General features: G+C 30.7%; 1 long non-coding RNA gene across 6 annotated transcripts; it reads right to left on the bottom strand.

Moving 5' to 3' along the window:
• Positions 1 to 7,680: 7,680 nt before the first annotated feature.
• LOC139877070 (uncharacterized) lies at positions 7,681 to 12,272 on the bottom strand. Of its 6 annotated transcripts, XR_011768450.1 has the most exons (8): positions 12,024 to 12,272; positions 11,833 to 11,933; positions 11,114 to 11,175; positions 9,984 to 10,207; positions 9,436 to 9,540; positions 8,228 to 9,004; positions 8,111 to 8,149; positions 7,681 to 7,824 (listed from the first exon to the last, which is right to left on the bottom strand). It is a non-coding gene; the product is annotated as an uncharacterized lncRNA (long non-coding RNA). The 6 variants fall into 6 exon arrangements; XR_011768449.1 differs by having other exon boundaries at positions 8,111 to 9,004; XR_011768447.1 differs by having other exon boundaries at positions 7,681 to 8,149.
• Between the last annotated feature and the right edge of the window lie 4,923 nt (positions 12,273 to 17,195).

Genomic DNA, 17,195 nt, shown 5'->3' with positions numbered 1-17,195 from the left:
CTGAAATATCAATTTAACTTGAAACATCCAAACAAACTTGAATTTTAATGAAGATCAACCGTTTGACTTTTTGAAATAAAGCTTTGACTCCAAAATTTGATTTGAATACATGAAATTGGAAGTTGTAACTTTACAAGAAGTTTGTATATCAGGTTACAATCACAACTGCATTTATACATTTTAAAATGGAATTCAATTTCGAGTATTTGATGAAAAAGGACTGACACAGGGTACCGAAGGTTTTTTTCTTCTTTATTTCCTTTTTAAATTGCTAAATTTGAAGATGATATATGAGTGTGAAAGTTATAACTGATAATAGATTGTTGAATGAATTCTAAAACACTAGAATGGATCGATAGATTTATAGCATAGGTTGTCGACAGGATCTTTTTTTTTTTATTATCAGTAATATAAGAAAAGAAAAAAATAAAGTATCTTGGAAAGGGATTGAATCGTACAACTTGATAACTATGTGTAACAAAATTTGGAATGTCATGTTTGTAATCTTACCAATTTGAAGCAGTTATCTTCAATCAGTTACAGTACATGAAAGAGATATAAAACTGCTTTTGGATCTTATGAATTTTGATGCTTATATAACTATTTTATATAATTGCTAGTATATATATATATATATATATATATATATATATATATATATACATATATATCCTATTAACTTTTATAATATTACCGAGTACATACATCTATTATAAATTTTTAAGAATGTTAGAATTTTAAATAGAATAAGAATACTAATATTAATAAATATATTAATAATAATAATATTAATAATAGTTCTTTCAAAAATTATATTAATAACAATAATAAGTATAAGAGTAATTATAATAAGAATGTTATTGATGATAATGATAAGGTAACAAGTTACATGTATCAATTTTGTTGTCTATGTATTATTTTAATAATATTAATAATACTGATATTAATACTAATATTAATATTTATATTAATAATATTACTAATACATTTTAGTTTGTAAATATATATAAATATTAAATATTATTAATTATGTATATTTAATACCTACACGATATCTATTATATAAATACATATATTAAATATTTAATATTTATAAATGTTATATATGTTAATAAGCATACAATCACTAATTATGTATATCAATCATATGTATGTATATTTATGTAAATATATATATATTTCAACTACTACATTTTTTAATTGTGTTTTAAGTTTTCTTTCATAATATCAAATTACACGATAGCTTATTAATCTATTTTAATTTATAATATAATTACTTACATGTATAGTTATATATATAAATATTTCTATTTACGATTAAAGATTCGTGAACCGTTGGGAATGGTCAAGGTCAAATGCATTTATGAAAAAAATTTCCAACATTTTGAGACTCGGTTTAATAGACTTTGCTTATCGTGTCAGAATCATAGTAAGATTAAGTTTAAATTTGATCAGAAATTCTCGGGTCATCACACAAAACTTTTGACATGCAGACACGGTCGAAGTCCAGACTCACTAATGCATCTAAACAACTACCAGTTAGGCACTCTAATGCAAGACCTGGTTCGCTAAGACCACCGCTCTGATACCAACTGTAGACACCCGTCCTAATCCATCCGGACGAAGTCCATATCGATTATAAATGATTCACAACAGTTGATTACATCGCGAGGTACTTGACCTCTATATGATACATTTTACAAATATTGCATTCATTTTTGAAAAGACAATCTTTTATTACATCGAAAGTTGACGGCATGCATACCATTTTATAATATATATCTAACTATAATTAACTTAATAATAATCTTGATGAACTTGACGACTCGAATGCAACGTCTTTTGAAATGTGTCATGAATGACTCCAAGTAATATCTTTAAAATGAGCAAATGCACAGCGGAAGATTTCTTTCGTACCTGAGAATAAACATGCTTTAAAGTGTCAACCAAAAGGTTGGTGAGTTCATTAGTTTATCATAAATATTCATTTTCATCATTTTAATAGACCACAAGAATTTCATTTCCAGTTCTCATAAATATACGTCCCATGCATAGAGACAAAAATTATTCATATGGATTGAACACCTGGTAACCGACCTTAACAAGATGCATAAATAAGAATATCCCCATCATTTCGGGACACCCTTCGGATATGATATAAATTCGAAGTACTAAATCATCCGGTACTTTGGATGGGGCTTGTTGGGCCCAATAGATCTATCTTTAGGATTCACGTCAATTAGGGTGTCTGTTCCCTAATTCTTAGATTACCAGACTTAATAAAAAGTGGCATATTCGATTTCGATAATTCAACCATAGAATGTAGTTTTAAGTACTTGTGTCTAGTTCGTCAAACATTTATAAAGCAGCGCATGTATTCTCAGTCCCAAAAATATATATTGCAAAAGCATTTAAAAGGGGAGCAAATGAAACTCACCATAATGTATTTTGTAGTAAAAATACATATGACGAAACTGAAAAATACTAGGTTGGCCTCAGATTCAAGAACCTATATCAATTATGTAAATTAACACATATAATAACAACTAACATGTTTATATATATATAATTTACATATCATTTTGCTAAATAAATTATATTTATCCTATATTCTTTAAGTAGTAATTATTTATTTCTATAATACATTTATTTTATTAATATATTTTATATATAGCTTACTTTAATATTATTATTTAATAATAAAAGATTAGTAATATGTAATATTACTATATTTGTAATCTATTTTTGTAATATAATTTTTATTTGTAATAATAACAATAATAATAATAATAATGATAGTAATAATAAGAGTAATAATAAATACTACCTCACAAGAAACGCTCCAAAAAGAAATTAACTGTCTCAGCCCGAGCTCGAACCCGAGACCTCTCGCCTAAACACAACACTGCTAACCACTCCCCCATTAGTGTCTTTCTGTTTTAATTCCAACATTAAATCTATATAATCCGTATTATCACGATCCCTTATCATTATTTATTTTTATTCCCATCATCTAATCGTCATCTCCACTATCATTTTTGTTATTTCAGTCCAACACCGAATTTATGAGCCTAATCTTGGCCCAATAATACATCCCAAAATAAAAGTCAAGCCCGATACAAATTACACGGTCCATCTAAATATTAAGCCCAAGAATCAATTGTGAAGTTTCTTTTAGTTTCTGTTGAATGGCAAATTCAAAAAGGAGACAGATACCAAGATATAGTCGACATATTTTATCCATATGGACCCTACAAAATTACATCTACTTGCTAGTCAGCCGATTAAAAAAAACAAGTGGGCATTGGATCCTTTTTCTTAGAGTTATCAACTTTATCATCTCATTCTTCACTCGTAGTTTAATAGAACTCAATCAGAAAAAAATTTATTGTTGTCGCGTACAGTAGCAGGAGTGAAGTAGCAGCTGTAGCAACAAGAATGGCAAGTGCAAGGTGAGGTGGCGGGTTGTGAGTTTTCGAACAAACAGGAAACAGAAAGCAGGTACAGCAGCTAACCGTGGTACTTTGTGGTTCCCGGTTGTTCACCATTGCTTAAGGGTGTTGTTGGGGTGCGTTTGTGGACTCTCGATCAGCAGAAGAAAGAAACAACTAAATAGCATTAATATCAATTCTAATGGGTTTGGTTATGGTGATTTAGAGTGGCAATTTGGGTTAGTGATCAAGGTGGGTTGTGATGATCGTGTATGTGGGTATGCGTGTGGTGGTGTTTACGTGATGGTTTCAACAGAAATAATAACGATTATCAGTATTATTAATAATGCGAGTTGTTGTGGTTGAAGTGAGTAAACGAAGGTTAAATGGAGGTGGGTTTCGATGATGAGCAAATGGATTTTTGATGGTGAGGTTTGGGTGTCCTAAGGTAAGGGTTATCGGTGGTGGAGATAGAATGGCGTAAGAGTGGTCGTGGGAGATGGCGTCTATGGTGGTGGTTTGAAGTGGTGCCCGTTTGTATATATCATTATGTATATATATATGTATAGAGTAAGATGATGTGGAAGGTGGGTTTTAGTTCAATCAAAAATAGTCATGGGGATGGTGTGAAGCTTCGATGATTGTTAAAGGTGATCGATTAAGAATTTAGTGGCGTGTTATCCTTGCTCGAGTGAGGGTGGTATTCGAATGAAAAACTATTTGTAGTATTTGAGTTGTATTTGTTCATAGTTGTAGTAGTAGAGATATAAAATAAGATAAAAGTTCTTGCATTGATCGAATAAGAGAATTCGAGCAATTGTATATAGTGTTTTGATGATAAGGTTGTGAGTTGTTGTTAATCATAGAATGTAAGTGATGTAACTATATATTCTCCCCGTGACTAATAACAAATTAAATAATTTATAATAATAATAATATAATAATTATAATAGAATAATAAAATCATAATCATGAAAATTTTCAATGATTTAACAGTAAACATGATGTTTTAAACAATGCAAGCTGTCTTAATTTATGATTATATTACCGACAGTTTAATAAGGATAGCATTTCGTAGTCCGTTGTTAATCAGTGGAGGATAAAAGTACTCAGAAAAATCCCATATTTTTAAATTAACTTTATTTATTTACTTTGGTCATTATGGTATAAAATTCGATCCTATATTTGATAAATAAAAATTACATCAACTGTCCCTCTCATTTCTGGGTAAAATATAAAAAGTGTTAAAATTTAATAACTATATCCTAAATACATTTTTAGTAAGCCTAAAATTTGTAGAACTCATTTTCGGATCACCGTTTATTCTAAAATCACATAAGTTCGAATTAAACTTCTCTAAATAATAATCGAATCGTCCAACGAGTATTACAATCATTTAATATTTATTTTTAATATACATTATATTTAGAGATATATTTTAAATAATAATTATTATTATTATAATATCTTATTTTTATTTTATAAATTTTTAATAACAACAACATATAATACTATAAATTATATTTCGAATTATTATTTATATATATATTCACACATATATATTTATAATTAATTGTTCGTGAATCGTCGAGAGCAGTCGAAGGTCAATTGAATATATGAACATCGTTTCAAAATTTTCTAGACTCAACATTACATACTATGCTTATCGTGTCGGAAACATATAAAGATTAAGTTTAAATTTGGTCGGAAATTTCCGGATCGTCACATGGGCTGTTACAGCATGGAGGTTCCTCGCATAAATATATATATATATATATATATATATATATATATATATATATATATATATATATATATATATATATATATATATATATATATAGTGAGGATCTAAGGAGAACCAAGGTAGGAGAGAACTCACGGACTATATTCAATCTGTGTGCAGATTAAGGTCAATCTATGTGTAGGTTGAGCTCAATATGTAGGTTTCATAGGTTCTCTACCCCCTTAGTTCTCTCTAAATCCATTCACTATATATATATATATATATATATATATATATATATATATATATATATATATATATATATATATATATATATATATATATATATATAGTGGTAGGATCAATCGGGAAGTAACCAATTCGGGGAAACGGGGGGAAGTAAACTTTTTTTTTCGTTTTTTGAAAACACTTTGTTCACGAACATTATAGATTGGATAAAAATATGAACATTTAAAAAAGACACTTTGTGATAAACGTTTTTATTTTGGTGTAAAAATGCTCGAAAAATAATATATAACAATTATCGTGTTTTTCGAGCGTATTTTGAGGGTTCAGAAAGTAGGGTTTTGATATTAGGGTATAGATATTAGGGTTTAGAAATTTAGGGTTTAGATTGAGTTTTTAACACGAACGGTTTAGAGTTTAGGGTTTAGGGTTATGGGTTTTGGGACTAAACCCAAAATACTAAACCCTAAACTCTAAATCGGGCTAATTTTATGACAAAAAGTACTTCATAAAACATGAAGAAAAAAAATGTTTGAAGATTAACATTCTTCACGATCAATATTATCTTGAACGTTATTTTTTTCGATCGTTTTCCTGCCTAAATAATAGTAACATTCATCATGAAGTGTCTTTTTTAAATGTTCATATTTTCGCGTAACCTTGATGCCTGAAAAAACAAATCGAAAAAAATGAAAAAAAAAAATTTTGCTTCCCCCAATTGGTTACTTCCCTATTGATCCTACCCATATATATATATATATATATATATATATATATATATATATATATATATATATATATATATATATATATGATTAAGTTCAAGTACAACGAGTCTTAAAATACATAGAGTACAATGCCATTATATAATCAACATGTGTCCCCTTAAAATGAGGCTGGTAATTCTAATTTGGAGGGCACTATGGTCAAATTAAAATTACATTAAAATGTACTCCCTCCGTCTCATTCCAATAGTCCACAGATAAAAAACACGCAGTTTTAGAAAATCCCACTAACTTCATTTCTCCACCAATGAAATATCTTCTCTCCAGATCCACCAATGAAATATCTTCTTTCCTTTCTATTTATGGAAGTAGACTATCAGAATTGGACAACTCAAAATAAAATACTGCCATATTGGAATGAGACGGAGGTAGTATTTATTACTTATTACTTCAAACTATGATAATAATGGCATCGTGTTATTGAATTACGGAATGGTGAGTAACCGCTACCATAACATTACGGTTTGTAATTTTTGAATTATATCATGTATCAATTTATGAACTTTGATGTATTAAGAACCTCGTATTTACTTATCATTTTCTTTTAATTCAGTGCATCAAAATATAAACTTTGATGGTCGATGCAATTTTCATCATTTAGACATGTGCATCAAAATAGATTTTTGGTGTATCAAAATTTGAAATTGAGCATATCAACCTTTTTTGCATCAATTTCCATCATGTTTGTAAAAATTGGAGTGTGTTTTGGATAGTATTTTGATGAACATATGCACACTTTCAAAAATCAAAGCATATAAAAATTGATCAGTATTAATTTTTTGTGCAATTTACGACTATATTTGCATCGTTTTTCTAACAAACGTATAAAAATTCTATTTTCCTACTATTATGTATCAAATTATTGTTGTTTAATATGTGCATATGTTCATCAAAATTTACGTATAATATATAATCTCTTGCGTATCATTTTAAAGATGTATCAAATGTATCATGTGTGTAAATTGACGACGATTCTTACTGTAACAAATTAATGGTAGGTATCTAAAAAAAATATTTGATAGGTATCTTTAAAATGAAAGTGGCAATTTACAAGGCATATTTTTAGATTGTAGATAAATAAGGGAAGAATATGTTCGGACGATTATACCCCTCCCCTGAGTGTATTATTGCAAAAATAGATTACACTAAAATTCTCTTTATTTAATTTCTTGATCTTCTCTAATCTTACGGCAATTTACAAGGCATTTTTTTTTTTTTTTTTTTTTTTTTTTTTTTTTGAAAGGCAATGTTAGTGGTTAGAGTTAATTCACGAAAATCCCCCCCCCCCCCCCCCCGAGACTCGAACCCTTGGTCTCCTCGAACACCATGTTAACATGGTGACCAATGAGGCAAAGCCCCATTGGCAACCACTATATATATATATATATATATATATATATATATATATATATATATATATATATATATATATATATACATGTACTTTCATGTATTACTAGTTTATAACCCGCGAATTCGCGGGGCTAAAAAAAATAAAATTATAGTATACATGATACATACAAATTGTTTACATTATAACACTTACATTCGATGAACAACTTTTGTGAGAAAAATTTAATTGAATATGATCACACTGAAGCCATATCTTTTACTCCATTGCATTGTTTCTCCTCACCTGATTCAAGGTAAAAAAAAATGATTATAAGTAACATGAATGATCGTATGATTAAACACGCTCTAACCCACGTTAAATTTTCTATCTCACCCTCTCTTTATTTCAAGAAAACTGCCAACTAATGTGGAACTATCAAGCATATATATTCACCTTAAGAAAACAATAAACAATAAACATAAACAATATAAACATAAACATTAGCTATTAAAAAGATTCTAAATTCACATTAGAAAGAACTATCTTATGGAATTATAAACAACATATTGTGACAATAAAACTAAAGTACCTTCGTATGCATCATTGGTGGCACGTGATCCATTATAGACTACACAAGAAAAGAACCATTTTGAAATTTTCATTGAAAGTTGAAACTACCAAAGAAATAGTGGTATGTGCATATTACCGGGTAGAAGACCAATCAATTACAGTCGTCCCCCATTAGTAGTGTATTATGAATGGAATAAAAAAGCTCTCCGCTCTCACTAAGTTTCCTGCAATGTGAATTACCAAATGTATACTTTCAACAATAATGAACATTGTTTGAAGTACACACATAGTCATTAATACACACAAACAATCTTATAACAGTTCATTAAAACTTTGGCCAACTTTATCATGCTTCTATAATCACCTTCCCACTGCGAGCAAGTGAGTTAGCAGCCTGCACGAACAACAGGTTACATACACGAACAACAGGTTACATAATCAATGAAAATAGATTGTAGTAATTAAAAAAGGAACATTTGGAATATATAGCATATCACTATGGATGATAAGTATTTGGGTTTTAACCCAATCTAACCCACCATTAATGACTCACGCTGACCCCTTCTGCCATTTCAATAGGTAATTGTTTACCTCATATTACATTTATTTTAGCGTTTCAGCTTCAAGTTTCGCCTTCTGCCCACTCTCTTATGCTTGAACTATGATCAACTCATGTACAAATCTCAACACAAACTTCAAATGCTATAAATAACGCAATAAACTTAACTAATTGTCAGAGATAAAAATTAGAGAAATACCTCATATTATGTTTAGATTTTTCAGCATCTTCCCAAGCAGCAGCCTCAACTTCGATCCTCAATGACTCTGCGAAATTGTTGACATCCACGCCCGACAGGTTCTAATCCTCAATGACTCGGCCAACCAAACTCGAACGACCCATCCATTTTGACACCTTCAATTAATTTTCGATACAACCAAATTATTTATCTTGTGAAATACTTCTGACAATGGTACTATTTTTTATAGCAGTAATCATGGGGAATAACTGCCGAGTAGTCAACTACCGTGTGTTTTTTGTATCCAAATTTTCATAGTTGTTCAAAACCATTCATTCTTACAAACCAAGTAACATTGTTAATAATCAATGAAAATGTCCAGAATACTTAATTGGGAGGTTTAGTTTTAATCAGAAGGTAAGTAAGCATTCAATCACACAATAATTCCTAGGCCCGACAAAGCAAGGAATCTGCTCGTACACACACAGGAAATATCAGTTTGTATAAATTCTTGCTTAAGAGATCAATAGATTAGGAAAAGCAACAAAAAAGTAATAGCTTGACAAATATATGAATGTTATAATCATCACATCACTGAATGACTTACCCAATACCACCGTAAAGATCATCCAACAAAACTCTTTATGCCTTGAAACATAAATATATGATCTCACTGAAGCCATCTCTTTTTCTCAACTGCTTTTCTCATGACCTGATTCAAAGTTATAAAAAAACTTATTATAAATAACATGAATGATCGTATGACCCATATCACTTGAAGCCATCTTTTTTCTCTGCCCATAGAAAACTCAATTAATTAGTTTCTAAACATTTCTCTTATATAATAGACAAAATGATCTATAAAATGCTTAATATTAAAAGATCAATTGATTGATACCCTTTGTTATAAGCAGTATAATTATCAACATATTATGATACTATAAGTACATGGCTAGCAATGGTGTTCCCATCATGTTTCGAAATCATGTGTGTCCAATAAAAGATAAACATAAATGATAGACAAAATTAACTACTTAATTAACAACTCTACAAAAGTCAGAATCTTCAAATTAACAACTTAATCAATCAAAACATTATGGTGGCTTTCAACTATGAACAATGATAAAATAAATGTTAAGAGTTAAGGCAACATACCAGCAAGTACCATACCTCTTCTTTCAATCAACACACATTCAACTTCAACTCATCGTACGAATCAGATTGTTGGTTAGTAGGTTTGGGTTACTGCAATGTGTGCCCATATCTAACATCATCAGATGAAGAATCGGACTCGACACTACCTGACTGACTACTCACAACTTGCTTCTCAATTCTCCTTTGCATATCGCTGCCAATATCAAAACCTACTTGATAAATACCTTCCATCAATGTCAACAAACTATTAGGATTTGTATCAATACCTTTTAATGTAAGATTGCGATAAGAACGAAAATCGAGTGACTAACATAAGCAATAAGCAAAAAATTTATCAATCATAAGCAACAAATTTATCAATCAATCAACCACAACCAAATAAAATAAAATCGAAAAACTGAAAATATAAACAAATTGACAATTTAAATTTTACAGTTCATAGATTTACTAAAAGCCTAATTAAATTACAAACAAATCAATAAAAAATTAATAAAACCTATAGATGGAGCATAATCAATATATTAAACATACCGAAATTTTAAAATCTATTAGATATTTTTGTTGATCAACATATACTAAAACGTAGTCAGTCGCACCTACCACCATTTGTATGAGTTTGAGATGTAAATCCGCATAGATGAAACTGAATAATAAAGATCTTATAAATCAAGAACCACGACAGCAGTTAATTCAACGCGCCCTAATTAATCGAAATCTGGATAAGAATATCATGCGATCCCGGGAATATAACTAAATCAGGTGAAGTAAAGGTAAACCCAACCTGGAAATTACCGATTGATGAAAAAACATATTTTAAAAAATATCCAACTCACGGAATAAAGAATCAAGATGGAATAGTAACAAATTTTGAATACTTTAAAATTCATGATGAAGATACAGTTAGGCTGGGCTAAATCTGTTTACTGGAGGATGTTTTAGTGTATAATATGTGATATCAGTTACTGTATGGTCTGAACCAAGCTTCCTAGTCATGGCTAACAATAGTGTTCCTATCCTAATACTTGGATGGTCTAAAAGCTCAAGAACATCTGATAATAATAAGATCAGACATTTAAATTCCAATAGAAAAGTTCAAAAACATGTATGGATATATTAGACTGCTTTATTACCTCAACATATGCGAAACACCGGAACCCCATTCACTATCTCATGAATGAAACTGGTCTTGTATCTGCATAATAAGATCCACAAATATTATAAACCAAACAAAGCATACATTAAATATACAATCCGTAATCAATGGTTATTTTTTGTTGAGGTGTCTTGTGGCTTGTTTTTTGAAGGCTAGTGTTGCTAATGTGAGTATGTGACTGCCAATGGTTACTCGTTCCAGCTATACACCCACCTGACCAAGCATTAGGTATGGATTAAAGTAAAAGGGTTCACTTCTAAATGGGTCAAGGCGGGTTATGCTCTATTTTTAACGGGTCGAAGAGGTACATACGTTGATAAAGATAGTAGTCTATATCTGGTCAAATGGGGTGAAGTTACCAACATTGCATTCTGAATGCGCAAACTTCATGATTCTATACATTCTAAAAGTCACCTATGTTTTTTAGTAAGTAACACATAGTTCAATCGAAACATTACCCCACCCACACCTACCAGTTTTTACTAATTACCCAACCCACCCATTTTGCCACCAATAATCACAAGCATACAATTTTTATCATCAGTTGATCAGATCGTAATTTACTTGAGTGTTCATAGCACAAATTGATTGGATTAGTTAGAATGAAATAATAAATGCTTCAGTCACTATATATAGAAACTATTCTGTGTAGTCGTACATCAATAATATATGTAACAAAATTACATGAATATGTACCTCTAACTCGATGCTCATGTTTTTTTTACCACAGATATTATTTCTGATAGTCTTCTCCTAAACGTCCATGATATCATCAGTCATTTGATTCTCATTTTGTACTGAAATTTGTTCATATATTTTCATAATAAAACAAAGTAGGTTCCACAAAGATGAAGAATCTGATTAGAAAACAGGCAGATGTCGCATACCTTAGTCTGGGAAGATTCACTACAAAATCGATTGTAGTCATCAATAATATATCGGATGGAATTAAGGGTCAGATCAAACAGTACTACATCAGAGAGATCTTCAAAACATATTAATCTGAAATAAAAAACCTAGTATTTTAAATTGACAAGAAAACAAAAAATGAATGCAAATTGTAGTCACCAATAATATATCGATGGAATTAAGGGTCAGATCAAACAGTACTACATCAGAGAAATCTTCAAAACATATTAATCTGAAATAAAAACCTAGTATTTTAAATTGACAAGAAAACAAAAATTTAATGCAACAATAGATCTGTGATGAACTTAAATAAGAACCGAAGCCTACTTACATATTTTGATAATACCTCAACCGATCCATTTAGCAAACTTGATTCAGTTTCAGATTCAAATCAAATAAATCAAACTCGGTTTTAAATCAAAATGCTTATCTCAGTTTGATGAAGCAGAGCAATATGATGATATTTTTTTCGTGGTGAACCCTAATGGAACTGATGTTGTAAAACGAATTCTGCAAGAAATACAATTCTGGCAAACCTGAAAAAAAAACCAATAAGGTAAACATAATAACTAATATTTGCAAGACATGATCAATTCATGATGAATACCTGATTATTAACAATAACGCAAAAGCTTCATAAATAAAACAAAAAGAACTGACTTGTTCGTTTCAAAACTGATATTGATTCGAGAAAATTTGGAGAAAAAGTTAGGGTTGTTCATAAGAACCGGTCAATCTTCTTGTTGTATTTGATCTACAACCGATTAATCTTCCTGTTAATCATTGAAACGATCGGATTGGATGTTGTCGATCGAACTTGAATTGTTAATCATTGAAAAAAAATGGATCTCGATTGATCGGATTAGTTGTAGTAGTTTATGAATGCTTGAAATATACAGAACCCCTAATTTTTCCTCTTGATTCCGCCCAAAAACGATTTTAGGAGGGTAATTTAGTAATCTACTTGATTTATGAGGTCATAATGGAGTTTAGAAAAAATAGATGGGGTAGATTAGCGAGAAGTAACTTAATGAAAGGCTAGGATTATTTATAGTTACTTAAGATGATCTATTTTCATCTTTATTATTATAATATAAAGAGATAAAGAGATACTTGTAAATATAAATATTACATATTATTTATGAACAATAATGTACATAATATTCAATGGTAGTTTCATAGCCCTTACATATTCAGCGGTAGTTTTCTTGAGTATTACAATAATACTTAGATTATTATTTGAGAATTTAATTTGAATTACCTTTTTCATATATATCTTGGAGAATATTAAACTAGTGATGAAGGGACCATGAAACTTTAAGTCTACAAGGACTAGTCATTGATTGGCTACAACGGATTTCAAACTCAAATGCATACTGCTGCTCAGTGGCGGAAGCATGATTTTTCTTCACCGAGGGCGAAATTTTTTTTTAAAACCGTAGCAGCTTTTTTGGGCAAAACACGGAGTTTTTGGGACAAACATTGGAGGTTTTTAGGCAAAATTTTGAGGTTTTTGGATAAAATTTGAAGGTTTGTGGACAAATTTTGAAGGTTTTGGGACAAAATTTAGAGAATTGTGGGCAAAATTTGAAGGTTTGAGGCAAAATATGTAGGTTTAGGGGCAAATGGCTTTGGGTTTGGGGCAAAATGAAAAAAATCCAAATTTTTACACTAAAATTTCGAAATCGACTGGGGGCGGGCGCCCCCCCTGCCCCCCCTCTAAATTCGCCCCTGCTGCTGCTGATGGGGTAATGATATTGTCACTGTTAGTTGCTCACTCAACAACTCAGTTTATCAGTTTCTTCATGGCTTAGTCCTGGGTCGAACTCTCTTGTTCCAAGTAATCTAGTGTGTTGTACTTGAGTTTTTGTAGGTTGAGTTTCCATAGGAGCATGCCTTACACATACATGGCTACTGTACTGTGTTAAACAGCCACGGAGCTTGAAAATTATCACAAACTGGGTCGAAATACATTAAGTAAAACATGTAGTGTCATGTATATAATTAAAGTATTCATGTATATAATTAAAGAGATGCGAAAATTGGGACAAGTAAAGGTTCTCAAATGAAAACTCAAAATTCGTTTGGAGTACTAAATACGGATGCATATAACTTGATTGATGAACCAAGCGATGTTGAATTAGATAAAGAGGAAACTGCTGAATTTATGGCGGGGAAAAATGTTGATAAGTTAACAACTACGTTTGGCATGAAAAAGTGCTGGTGTAGTTGTTGTGTCCTTGGTTAGGTGAAACGGTAGGGTCCGTGTGTTTGCTAGTCCTTAGTGTTTGTAGGTCTAGCTTGTTTTTTGGTTGTTTGTGAGGCCGTAAGGCTCGCTTGCGGTCGTTGCGCTTTTTTGTATTTTTTATTATTTTTAAAAATAATATTTACCGGGTAAAACCCTTTACTTATAAAAAGTATTCATAAATCTTGAACTTGCGGTCATAGCCCAACGGTTTTTTTCATGTCCTTTGAGTCATGGGATAGGGAGAGGTCATGAGTTCGATCCTTAGGGATACAGGATTTTCTTTAAACCAATTGAACACCAATAATGGTGGTATATATTGACCCTATAGGGAGGTTTTACCGGATTCGTTCACGGACCTCTAACCGGAACACTGCCCGAATGGATGTGTTCTCGAGTATCATCGACCGGGTTCGGGTTTTCGCCTGAACACATGTATTACGTGCAAATGATGACGGTCGTTGTAATAAATGATCTACTGATGTCAAAAAATCATCGTTAAAAAATATATATTCATAAATTTTAAAATTCTCAAATAAGAAATGCTACAACTCCCGCCAACAACCTGTGACTTACTTAAACACATCAATTACGGATTTCAAATCAAGGATTTCCTTTCGATGTTAAAACTCTTCTTGTATATATCTTCCGATATGAATAAAAGTTTACTTTTCTAAGAAAAAAATATTTAGAATATTTATGTATTTTTTTTCATATGATTTAAGTTTATTTATTTCATTTATGTTTTTATGTTATATTATATGTTTTCATATGGTTATGAAATGATACGGTTCTTTTCCCATAATTGAATCTTTAAAAACTGAACCAAACCGATATTATATGGTCTGGTACTCGGTCCGAGTTTTTGCTATAAAATAGGACTAGGGACAGAACCGAACCGAGTTAGCTTGGTCTGGTCCCGTACTATGCACAATCCTATATGCTATGTATAGTAGCCATGATTTGTGTTCAGATGAAGTTTGAGGAAGAAAAGCAACTGAAATGATGAAAATACCCTTAAATGTAAGGAACATGGGTCACTTAATGGAGCCGTCACGATCAGATACTAACCGCGCAACATATATAAACATTAAGGTCATTCACGTCAAAAAACGAACTTTAGGCCCATCCGTGTGATTTCGAGCCGACATTAGGGAGTAACTTTGTAATTTTGTCTTATTAATATAGAAAAAATTGTTATAATTCAGTAGGCTTATAACTACCTTTAGTGGTTATAAGAACAAAGAGAGAAAAAAGAGAGAAGAAAGAGAGAAGAAATGTTGATATTGATATTTCAAGAGAAATGGTGCACCTTAAATGGCTACCATACATGTATATTTATAGCATAAAATATTACTATGCAAGAAATATAATAATAATAAAATTAACATCCAATCTAGATATTTTATAACACTCCCCCTTGGATGACAATTTTATTAGAGAATAATTAGTACTGCCTCGTTAAAAACCTTGCTTAAAGAAAAACCCAGTGGGATAAAAACTTTAGTCAAGGGAAAAAGAGTGCAGTATAGAGTTGACTCCACCTCAAGTAGACATCGCTGAGTCGTCACATATTTTGAACTTGCTTCATGCCAATATTGTGAACGTGTGTTCTGAAAACAGCGGTTGACAATGCTTTGGTATAAAGATCAGCAGAGTTGTTGATTGAACGTATCTCATTTTAATCTGGTTGTCTTATATGAGAAGAATCAGAGGTTTTCATCTGAAACTTTATCATCTAAATCTTTTATGTACAAGTTTAGCTCCTGTGATTTGTCTACAGTCTCCTTCATGGTTTGCTTAAACCATTGTTTCAATTCCTATTCCCTTTTAATCTTTTCTGAGCCTTACCAACATACCATTCTTTTCCATCAAACTTATGACCGTTAAGACCGTCTATGGCTTTGGCGCCTCGTCAGTATTTATATTTTGTTCAGTCACTTTTGATACTCTTCTTTCATTTGTATTATGCAAGCTGCATTATCTTTATATATAGTTGTTGGTGAAGATAGTTGTTAGTCTTTTATAGCGTTCTAGTCCACAAGAATCAATAATAATTTGTGTCATTGATCTCAACCAAACACATTTTCGAGTAGTTTCATATAATGCAATCACTTCGTCATGATTTGATGATGTTGCAACAAGTGTTTGTTTTAAGAACGCCATGATTTTGTGGTACCTCCATTTAGGAATACATATCGAGTTTGAGATTTAGCTTTATGTAGATCAGATAAATAATCTGCATCTGTATAACCAAACAAATCTTGTTTCGAGTTGTTAGAATAAAATAATTATAAATCAGTAGTTCCCCGAAGGTATCAAACTATTTGTTTGATCCCATTCCAATGTCTTTTGGTAGGGGCTGAGCTGAACCTTGTCAACAAATTAACTGCAAAAGAAATGTCAGATCTTGTATAATTTGTAAGATACATAAGAGCCCCAATTGCACTAAAATATGGAACTTCTGAACCAAGAAGATCTTCATGATCTTCTAGAGGATGAAATGGATTAGTATCAATATTAAGATCTAACAACCATATGAGTACTTAATGGTTTTTGTCTTGTCCATATTAAAATATTTTAAAATCTTTTCGGTATAAGTTGTTTGATGTATAAGTAAGTCATTAGTTATATGCTCAATATGTAAATCAACGTAATACTTGATTTTTTTTATTTTAAAATCTTTCTTTAGAAGTTGAATGGCTTCATAGATTTCTTTATTTAAGATAATTGATATAAACAGCTATGATCACATATCCGAACATTGTTTTTATAAAACACACGTGTAAATAAGTTTATATGTATACCATTTTCTTATCAAGTAGTAATTTAATCGATTATACCACATACGTCCCGATTGTATAAACCCATTTAGAAATCTTTGTGATTTTATGGAATATATTCC

Source organism: Rutidosis leptorrhynchoides, chromosome 11, assembly GCF_046630445.1.
Source record: "Rutidosis leptorrhynchoides isolate AG116_Rl617_1_P2 chromosome 11, CSIRO_AGI_Rlap_v1, whole genome shotgun sequence".
NCBI lineage: Eukaryota > Viridiplantae > Streptophyta > Magnoliopsida > Asterales > Asteraceae > Rutidosis > Rutidosis leptorrhynchoides.
Note: the sequence above shows the minus strand (reverse complement) of the source record. Positions and strands in the feature narration are given on the sequence as shown.